Raw genomic sequence first — 7885 nt, 5'->3', positions numbered from 1 at the left:
CCTGCTGAGGTGCATGCGATGGAAAATTCATTGTGGAAATTTGAGAGAGTAATAATTTCTAGATATGTGCTTTTTTTTTTTTTCCTTCCAGTCAGACACTTAGTTTAACTCCTGAATGAGCAACAGTCATAAAACAAATGATTAGTGCACCAAAGCATTAACTCCACCCTGCTGCAGTGACAATTTAAGGCAATGTGAAGGTTAATGCTGTAAATTCAGGATAAGCCTAGTAATGAGAATATGAATATATATTTTTAAAATACATATATATGTTCTTCTGTAGCCAAAATGCATCTGAAAAGTTCATGTTAATCTTAGTGTGCTAGGATGAAGTGTAGGAGATGTTCTAGCCACAGTTTAACTCTGGACAATGTCCACATCACTGTTTTGAGAGAACGTACTCTTTTATCCTAATGCCTAGGTTAGCAATGTCAGTAAGACTTGACTGTAGCTTTTAATTTCCCCATTGTCTAAATCAAAGATCACAATCCACATATGTAGACAGCTACAAGCCATGTCCTTACTGGGCAGTGTTGTTTCTGGAGGGCCAGAATTACTCAAGAACGGCAAACCCACAGTTCAGACTCAGTGGGGTGAGACTTTCGAGAGGTAGGAGCTGAGACTCCAGAAGAAAGGCAGTAAATGTCTCTTGCCAAAACGACTGTTAAAGGAGCCCTGTAAAAAATTATCCTTTCATTAAGACAGGCCCAGTCCAGAAAACAGGAGAAGGGCTTTTTTTTTTTTTTCAGTCAGTTAGCTGAGACCTTTTCTTGGTGAGGGTCCTATGGAAAAATAACTTTCTTCATAGAATATGTTCTGCTCACCTGGGTATATTTTCCAATGCAAGCTCTTCTGGAAGCCTGCTTTGCATTGAATCTCTGCTGTGAGGTTTAAGAACACTACTGAAGTTACACCTGAATGTATTTTTGGCTAGTTTGTCCCTGTTTTCATATGCTAATGCACTTCTAGCTAGAATAGCTCTCATGCATATATTCATGCATTTCATTTTACAATCTTGCATGCTATCAAGGTCAGATTAATAGGTCTACAGTTGTACTTGTTGTTTGTTCCCATTCTCCATGAATACTTCTGCTTTTGGGTACTTCCAGTAATGCCACCCATAGCTGACTACCCTTCTGCTCTGAGGTGGCATTTCATGTACGTTTTACCCACATTTTCCTCTGTTCTAGGAGCCTCAGCAAGTAGGACTTGGCAAGCACTCTGTTTCCTGTGTGTTTATAGTCTCAAAGCCGATAAATACATTCATCAGTACTTTTCAGTTTCCTTTGCTCTTATTAATCTTTACAGGTAACTGCTGGATGAAATTACTTAACCTGCAGTGCAGGGCTCCAGACCTCTGTGTGACCCCTCACACAGGCTCTTACAACTTCAAGAAATGCCTAATGTACTCCAGTTTGAAGATCCTCTGCTCTGTGAGATGGTATCTTTATTTACTAGCCCATGTCTACAAAGTCAGTCTGAAGTCTAGCAGTTTCTCAAAGAATATCATGTAGTTTAGATGTTTTGTAGGATACTCCTACTGTACTCACAGGTTTTTTAACTTTCTAGGTTTTCTGTGTTAGTATGGATAAATTTTGCAGGAGTATATACTGTTACCTCATGACACTTAGTTTTTGGTTTTTTTTCCAATTTTTTAATGAGGTTTTCTTCATTTCCATGGGCCAACATAGCTGCTTATTCATGGAAGAAAGTGCTTTTTCATAAAAAGATTAATAATAAAATCAACAGAAGCATTACCTTCAATGAAAATGTTTTCCTGTTAAACATCAAAGCTCCATTGCTTTACCTCATTTAAGTCTTAATAAGGATTTTAAAAAAGGAAACCTGAAGAAACTATGTTATACAAAGTTAGTTACATAAATGTTATTGGGTATTCTCTTATAACTCCTTTTTTCTTCAGGTAGACTTGATACTCAGATCAAGTTGCTACTCTGTACAATTTTAAATACCAAACTGACTCAACATAGGTCCATCATAATAATAATTTTTTCACATTTTAGCCAAGAATGTTAATACTTGGTATGGTGATAGCTGTTCTGTAAGACTATCAGACTTGCTCTGAGATGTTGAAAGTGAAGAGCGGCCTGTCAGACCCTTTCCTTTTGAAAGGATGACCATGACAATTGTAAACCAGAGCTTCATTGAAAGGAAGAAGGGTTTGCAAGTTGTCTTCATGCAGAAGCTAAAACTGATGGACTTTTTTGAGGGCTTGGTTGGTTAGACCCAAGCCTGGCATGGGTTTGTGGGCCTGTCTGATCAGTGGGCTCAGAAGCTAGGCTGTCCTGCAGTCTGGGGTTTTCTGTATGTCACAAGTTCCTCCAAAGATCTTTGGGGAGGTGGTCATGCTCACAGCAACTGGACTGTCTGATCTTTGCCTTCAGTTCTTTTAAAATAAAAAAGAGGTGGTGGTCTCAGTTTGTCTCATTTTTTATCTTCGATGCAGAGCTCTTTTATGAAGCAGCATTTGTCACAGTTTTAGTATAGCATTCAGGTTCTGGATATGAGGCAAGACCAGAGGCAATGGGCACAAACTGAAATACTGGAAGGTCTGTCTGAACATTGAGAGATACTTTTTCACTGTGAGAGTGACTGAGCATAGGGACAGATTGCTCAGAGAGGTGATGGAATCTCCATCTGTGAAGACCTAAAGCCTTCTGGACATTGTATTGGCCAAGAGGCTCCAGGTGGCTCTGCTTGAGCAGGGGGGGATTGAACTAGATGCCCTTCGAAGGTGCCTTCTCTTCTCAACCACTGTGATTTTGTTGCCTCTGACCACAAGGACCATAGGCACTTCTCTGGTTCTTTGGAGTAGGTAGATGAAAAGCAGCTGATGATTAGCTTTCCTGTTTGTTATACTTGACTATACATGGCTAGGCTCAGGCAGACTGTCCCTCTGTGCGCTCTTAGATGATTGAACTTGTGAGTTGTCTCTGAGCTAGAGGGATGAGGCTAGAGATGAGCAGACTGCTTTAATCTCTGGAGCCTTTTGCAGCTTCGGTGTATTCCTTAATTCTGTAGATGAAGCTTAGCCATTTTAAACTTGAGGCCTTAACTTTTTGTTTATCTTGCTGCTTAGTGATACCTGCTTTCTTTTTCTAGAGCTAAATTCAAAGAGGAGACCTCTGTGCGTTAGATGGCTCTTGTACAGTGCTGCTCTTAGCAAGAGTAAAAATATCCACAGAAATTGTTCAACCATTCATCAGGATACTGGCAGCTTATTTGCTAAGCAGCCTCTTCTGCTTTCTGAAGCTGTTGACAAAATAATGTAACACACCTAAGGCAAATGCAAGTTACAGACCAGAGCAGACTCTGTTCCACAGCAGTGACACTCCTTGTACCCCTCCTTGCTAGTAATGCCAGTGAAATGGTGAGCTCTGTGCTCACCACTGATGATGGTGGCTCAAAAGCCTGCAAATGATCATACAGAGATTCATTACACTGTCATTGTTCTGAGATAAAAGCTATCTTTGACCAAGCTGAAAAATAGTATGCTGACAAATTAGCCAAATAAATGAGGTACATGAAATTGCAAGACTGAGTTCACAGTTTCTGTTGTGTGTGGAAGTAACAGCTGGTTGAAATAGCACCTGAAAAATGTAAGCTGGAGCAGCAGTCTGCCTGTCAGGTGCTCATGTGTCATTCACAGCAGACATTTCTAGAGGAAGCATGAACAAGAGCTGCATTTTTAGTAATAGTTGATTCTTTTTAGGTTTGCCATGGATTTCTTGTTCTTTCTGGTGGTAAAGCCAGGTAAATTTGTGCTTCAAATGTGCAGCTGAAAATCCCTCTTCTCGAAAAATGAACCTGTGGTGCTCGGCGGCAAGTGTTGTCTGTGGAAGGCAAATACCTTCTTCTTTTCTTCTGTCCACTTCATCTTTTCTTCTCTGAATGAATCATAACAGGCTGAGAACAGACACAGCATGGGCAGTGCTGGAACTGGCAGTGGCCTCTTTTCCTCCCCACAGCAGCACAGTAGGGCCGTTCAAGTTCCCAGTGCAACACCTTGAGATCTGGAGGAGCAAGAGGTGTACAGGAATGCACAAGCATTGTAGCTGGGGAGCAGAAACAAAGGGTTTAAGTGTGTGAGGCAAATAATGGGGCATAACACCCCATACACCAGTAAACCTGTACTAACAAGCTTTGTAAAGGTGACCTGAAAGCTTTGATCACCCACATGCTTATCTGTGTGTGACAAAGCACATCAGGCACCTACTCCTGCTGTCTGCCTGCAGTGCTGTTGGTGGCATCCAGCCGAAGTCTAGGAGCCTCTCTGTTGGAGGTGCTTTCCTGATCCCAGCTGTAAGACTACCTGAAGATTTTGTTCCTGCAAGTTAATCATTGACTATAAACACACTAAGCAGGCCATCATTGCAGTTCCAGAGTGGCCAGTTCCTGTCTTTCCTGTAATTTCTTCAGCATTCACTCTGTGTGTAGCTAATGGCTGAATTTCTTGACATCAATGAGTGTCAGATGAAGGAAAATGGCATCTGTTGGGTACTGGATTGCAGTTAGCTGTAGCTGCCTTATGCTGCCTGTCCTCTGCCCTTTGCTCTGGAGTTCTGTGATGTGGGAGTCACTATGGAAATGGAATTAGATGTGGCTGTCTGGCACCGCTTTGTTTTGGCAGGGTGTGCAACTTTCAGTAAAGGCATTTGAATGAACTGCTGGAAATGCCTGTTCAAAGTTTCTGCCACAGCTGAATTTCTCTATGCAAACTCTAGAAGTTCTCTTTCCTGGTAAATTGGTTTTAACAGGTCAGGGAAAAGGAAGCAATGACCGTGTAACTAGAATAATTCAGTTTAGAAGGAACCTCAGAACTAGAAGGAACCTCATTTAGTCTAGTCTACTAAGGTCTGTAAAGTCACTTTTGTGATGAATGTGTTTATAAACTTATGCTTAACATCCTTTTCACCCTCTTTGCTCTACATAATCTCTATGAAAACACCAACTTGGCAGTACCAGCCTCAGATGAGCACACTCGGTGAGGTGAATGAATGAATGCATACAGATGGTGACTGAATTACTTGCACAGAAACCTATTGCAAAAAAAATCTTCAGCCAACAGTCACATGTGCCTGCTCGTAAGAATCTATCTGTATGAACTGCAAAATGTTTTCATAGTCTAAAGGGTGCGTCAAGGTTAAGCATTTAAATTCTCTGGCTAGGTACCGTTTGTCTTGTTACTTGTGAATTTGTTTGAAAAACCTGGTCTGTAATTGCAGGACAGTATCAAAAGCAGTAGCAAGCTTGTCTCTAAGCTTTTTTTGACACAGAGGAAATGTCACCTTTGGTCAGCAGTTGGTAGTCTTCCATTTTAGCTCAAGTACAGTTTGAAGGTTAATGGTCTAGGTATTTCAAAGAGTTCTGTTTTCTTAATTTACCTTTTGTTTTTCTATTGTCCTCTTTCTCTATAGCACAAAGTTTATAATTTTTAAGGTAATTAGCTAACTGTTTGTGTGGGTGCTTTCAGCACATGACAGGAATACAGTTCTATAACTATTTTATGTAGATTTACCTACAGTTTAAATTACTTAACAGATTCAGGAAAAGCAAAGTGTCTGAAGTGACGCAGATGTCAGTGTGGCATCCTTGTTTGCCTGTTTGTGTAGAGCCCTTAAAAGGTCTGTGATTCTTGCCTGGTTGTGGCTGTGGAACTCCTTTAATGAACTGGTCAATGTAAGCTTACTGGTATGTATATAGAGATGTAACTAATGGAATGCTTATAAAAATGTGTGTCCCTACAGAGGTAAAACCTGCTTTTTCTTATAGCTTCTGTTTGTGTTACTCAAGAGCACTTACTGTAGTGATTAACTTCTACAAAATTAATTTATGTCTTACAGCTTGCCTTGAAGGGATCTAACTATGCTGGTCTGCTGGAGCGGCATCGCATTCATACAAAAAATGTGGAACATATTGTGGACAGTTTACGGTAAGAATGTATGCTGGGAATTTCAGACACAGTGCAGGTATCCATGGATCATGTAAAACAACAAAAGGAAGCTTTGTGCTACATGCTGTGATAAAGTGGCAATACCGAAAACAGGGTGATACAAATGAACAGTCATTCCTGAAACAATGATAACGTAACCTAGTTCAGTTCCATTAACTAACACACTATAGCGCTATCCTGAAAACAAATTAAAAAGATGTAAAGGATTTGTGTGAGTGTGAAATGCTTTTAAGTCAAGTACCACTGTAATTTGCCATTAATTACCTGTCAGTTTTTCTGAAGGGTGCGACATTGAGCAGTACAGGACACATTCAGACTTTTTCTGCACTTTGTAGGAGCGAGAGGATAGAAGTTCGCCTGGTTAAGCGTCGCGAGTACAACGAAGAGACCGTTCGGTGGGCAGACGCTGTTGTGTCAGCAGGAGGTACGACTTCCTGGAAGGGAAGTGTTTGTTTCAGCATGCTTTCACAGTTAAATTTTCAAAAACACTTTGCAGTGTGTGAACCATCAGGAGGTACACACATTTTGAAAACAGTGCATGACCAGTCTGGAAATATTTAATTGCCTTGTGTAAAACAGTATAAACTGGAATTTATTATAGTTTTCAAATAAAGAAGATGAAATGCTTGCTGTTGTGTGATTATATGTAGCTATCAACCCTGCTCCTTGGCTTTGTACGTGACATGGAGACTAACATACTACCTTTTCCTCCCCTTGCTTAAACTTGTTTTGCTTTCACACTTAATTCCAGTGACTGGAGTATCTAGTTGGATGGTACAGGTAAAGGTATGCAACTTCTGAGCAGCCTGTGCCACTGATTAGAGCTTTTTAATGAACCAACAGTGCAACTATCCTGATTGTTTCTTTTTAACATTGGATCTCAGAAGTTCAACTCGTGTTACTTTTGTGATTTGATGCAAATACTGCACTGTGTTGCTGCGCTCTGACATGATGTTCAGTCATCTGTGGCGTTTAGACTTGGCCACTTCTCTGCCTTTCTGCCCTCCCCACTGGTCCACTTCCCCCTTAGCTACTGGTTACCATGCAGAATGGGTAGAAATGGATATGTGTACATTCCTAAAGCATCCTGATAAACTGTAGATTTCAAAGAACTCCTCCAAGTTGGAGATTAAAGTGCCAGTTTGGCAGTGGCAACATTTGCCATGGTTGTGAGGGCAAGCAGCTGTTAAGTGATACAGAAATTTTCAGAAGTTGTATCTTGGTGCAAAGACATTCAGGTTATAGCTGTTTCACATACAGAAAATAATATTAGTATCTGAAGAAACCATTTACACTTAAAAGATTTCTGCTTCAGCAGTTTTATCTAAGACATCTTTTTCAAATATGCCTATTTGGGGCCAAATAAGATCTTTCAGTTGTGCCTTCTATGAGAACAGTTGAGATGGAACTGAAGTAATTGTTTTCATGTGATTCACAATAAAGTTTGGTAAAACTGTAAAATTTTTTTCCTATCTCCTGTGGTTTTGAATAGTCATAATTTCTAAATTGATTTTCTTAAAGAATTTCTCTTCACAGCAGATAAACATAGAGAATTTTTCATGAACTTATTTTCAAATTTGCTTCTGACAGATTCAGTTGCCTGGGCATGTAAAGCTGTTAGATAAGTCATACTTTTTTTCCAATCACATTTCTGATCTTGAATCCAGTTATCACTAGTCTGCTTTGAAAGGTGTCAGTTTTGGGGTTCCATTTTATTTTTGTGCAGCTTACCTGATTGATTGTTGATGTAAAAGCATGTAGTGGTAACGCTGCAGTACATGTGAGACTGTTCTGTTTGGGGATACTCTTCTGCTGACTGCTTACCCAACACAGAATGATATTAACAGGCAGACCAGCAGCCAAACTCCTCCCTCTGCTCCCATATCAAACACCAGAGACCCAAAGTGCAAGACA

General features: G+C 40.3%; 1 protein-coding gene across 3 annotated transcripts in view; it reads left to right on the top strand.

Moving 5' to 3' along the window:
* Positions 1-5867: 5867 nt before the first annotated feature.
* Positions 5868-7885, top strand: part of NADK2 (NAD kinase 2, mitochondrial) — a 15865-nt gene continuing 13847 nt past the window's right edge. For all 3 annotated transcript variants that reach the window (XM_008944478.1, XM_008944477.1, XM_008944476.1), the window contains exons 1-2: positions 5868-5950; positions 6307-6395. The gene's annotated coding sequence lies outside the window, so the exon portion shown is untranslated. The remainder of the gene's footprint in view (positions 5951-6306; positions 6396-7885) is intronic.

This window comes from Merops nubicus, unplaced genomic scaffold, assembly GCF_000691845.1.
Source record: "Merops nubicus isolate BGI_N331 unplaced genomic scaffold, ASM69184v1 scaffold27157, whole genome shotgun sequence".
Classification (NCBI taxonomy): Eukaryota; Metazoa; Chordata; class Aves; order Coraciiformes; family Meropidae; genus Merops; species Merops nubicus.
Note: the sequence above shows the minus strand (reverse complement) of the source record. Positions and strands in the feature narration are given on the sequence as shown.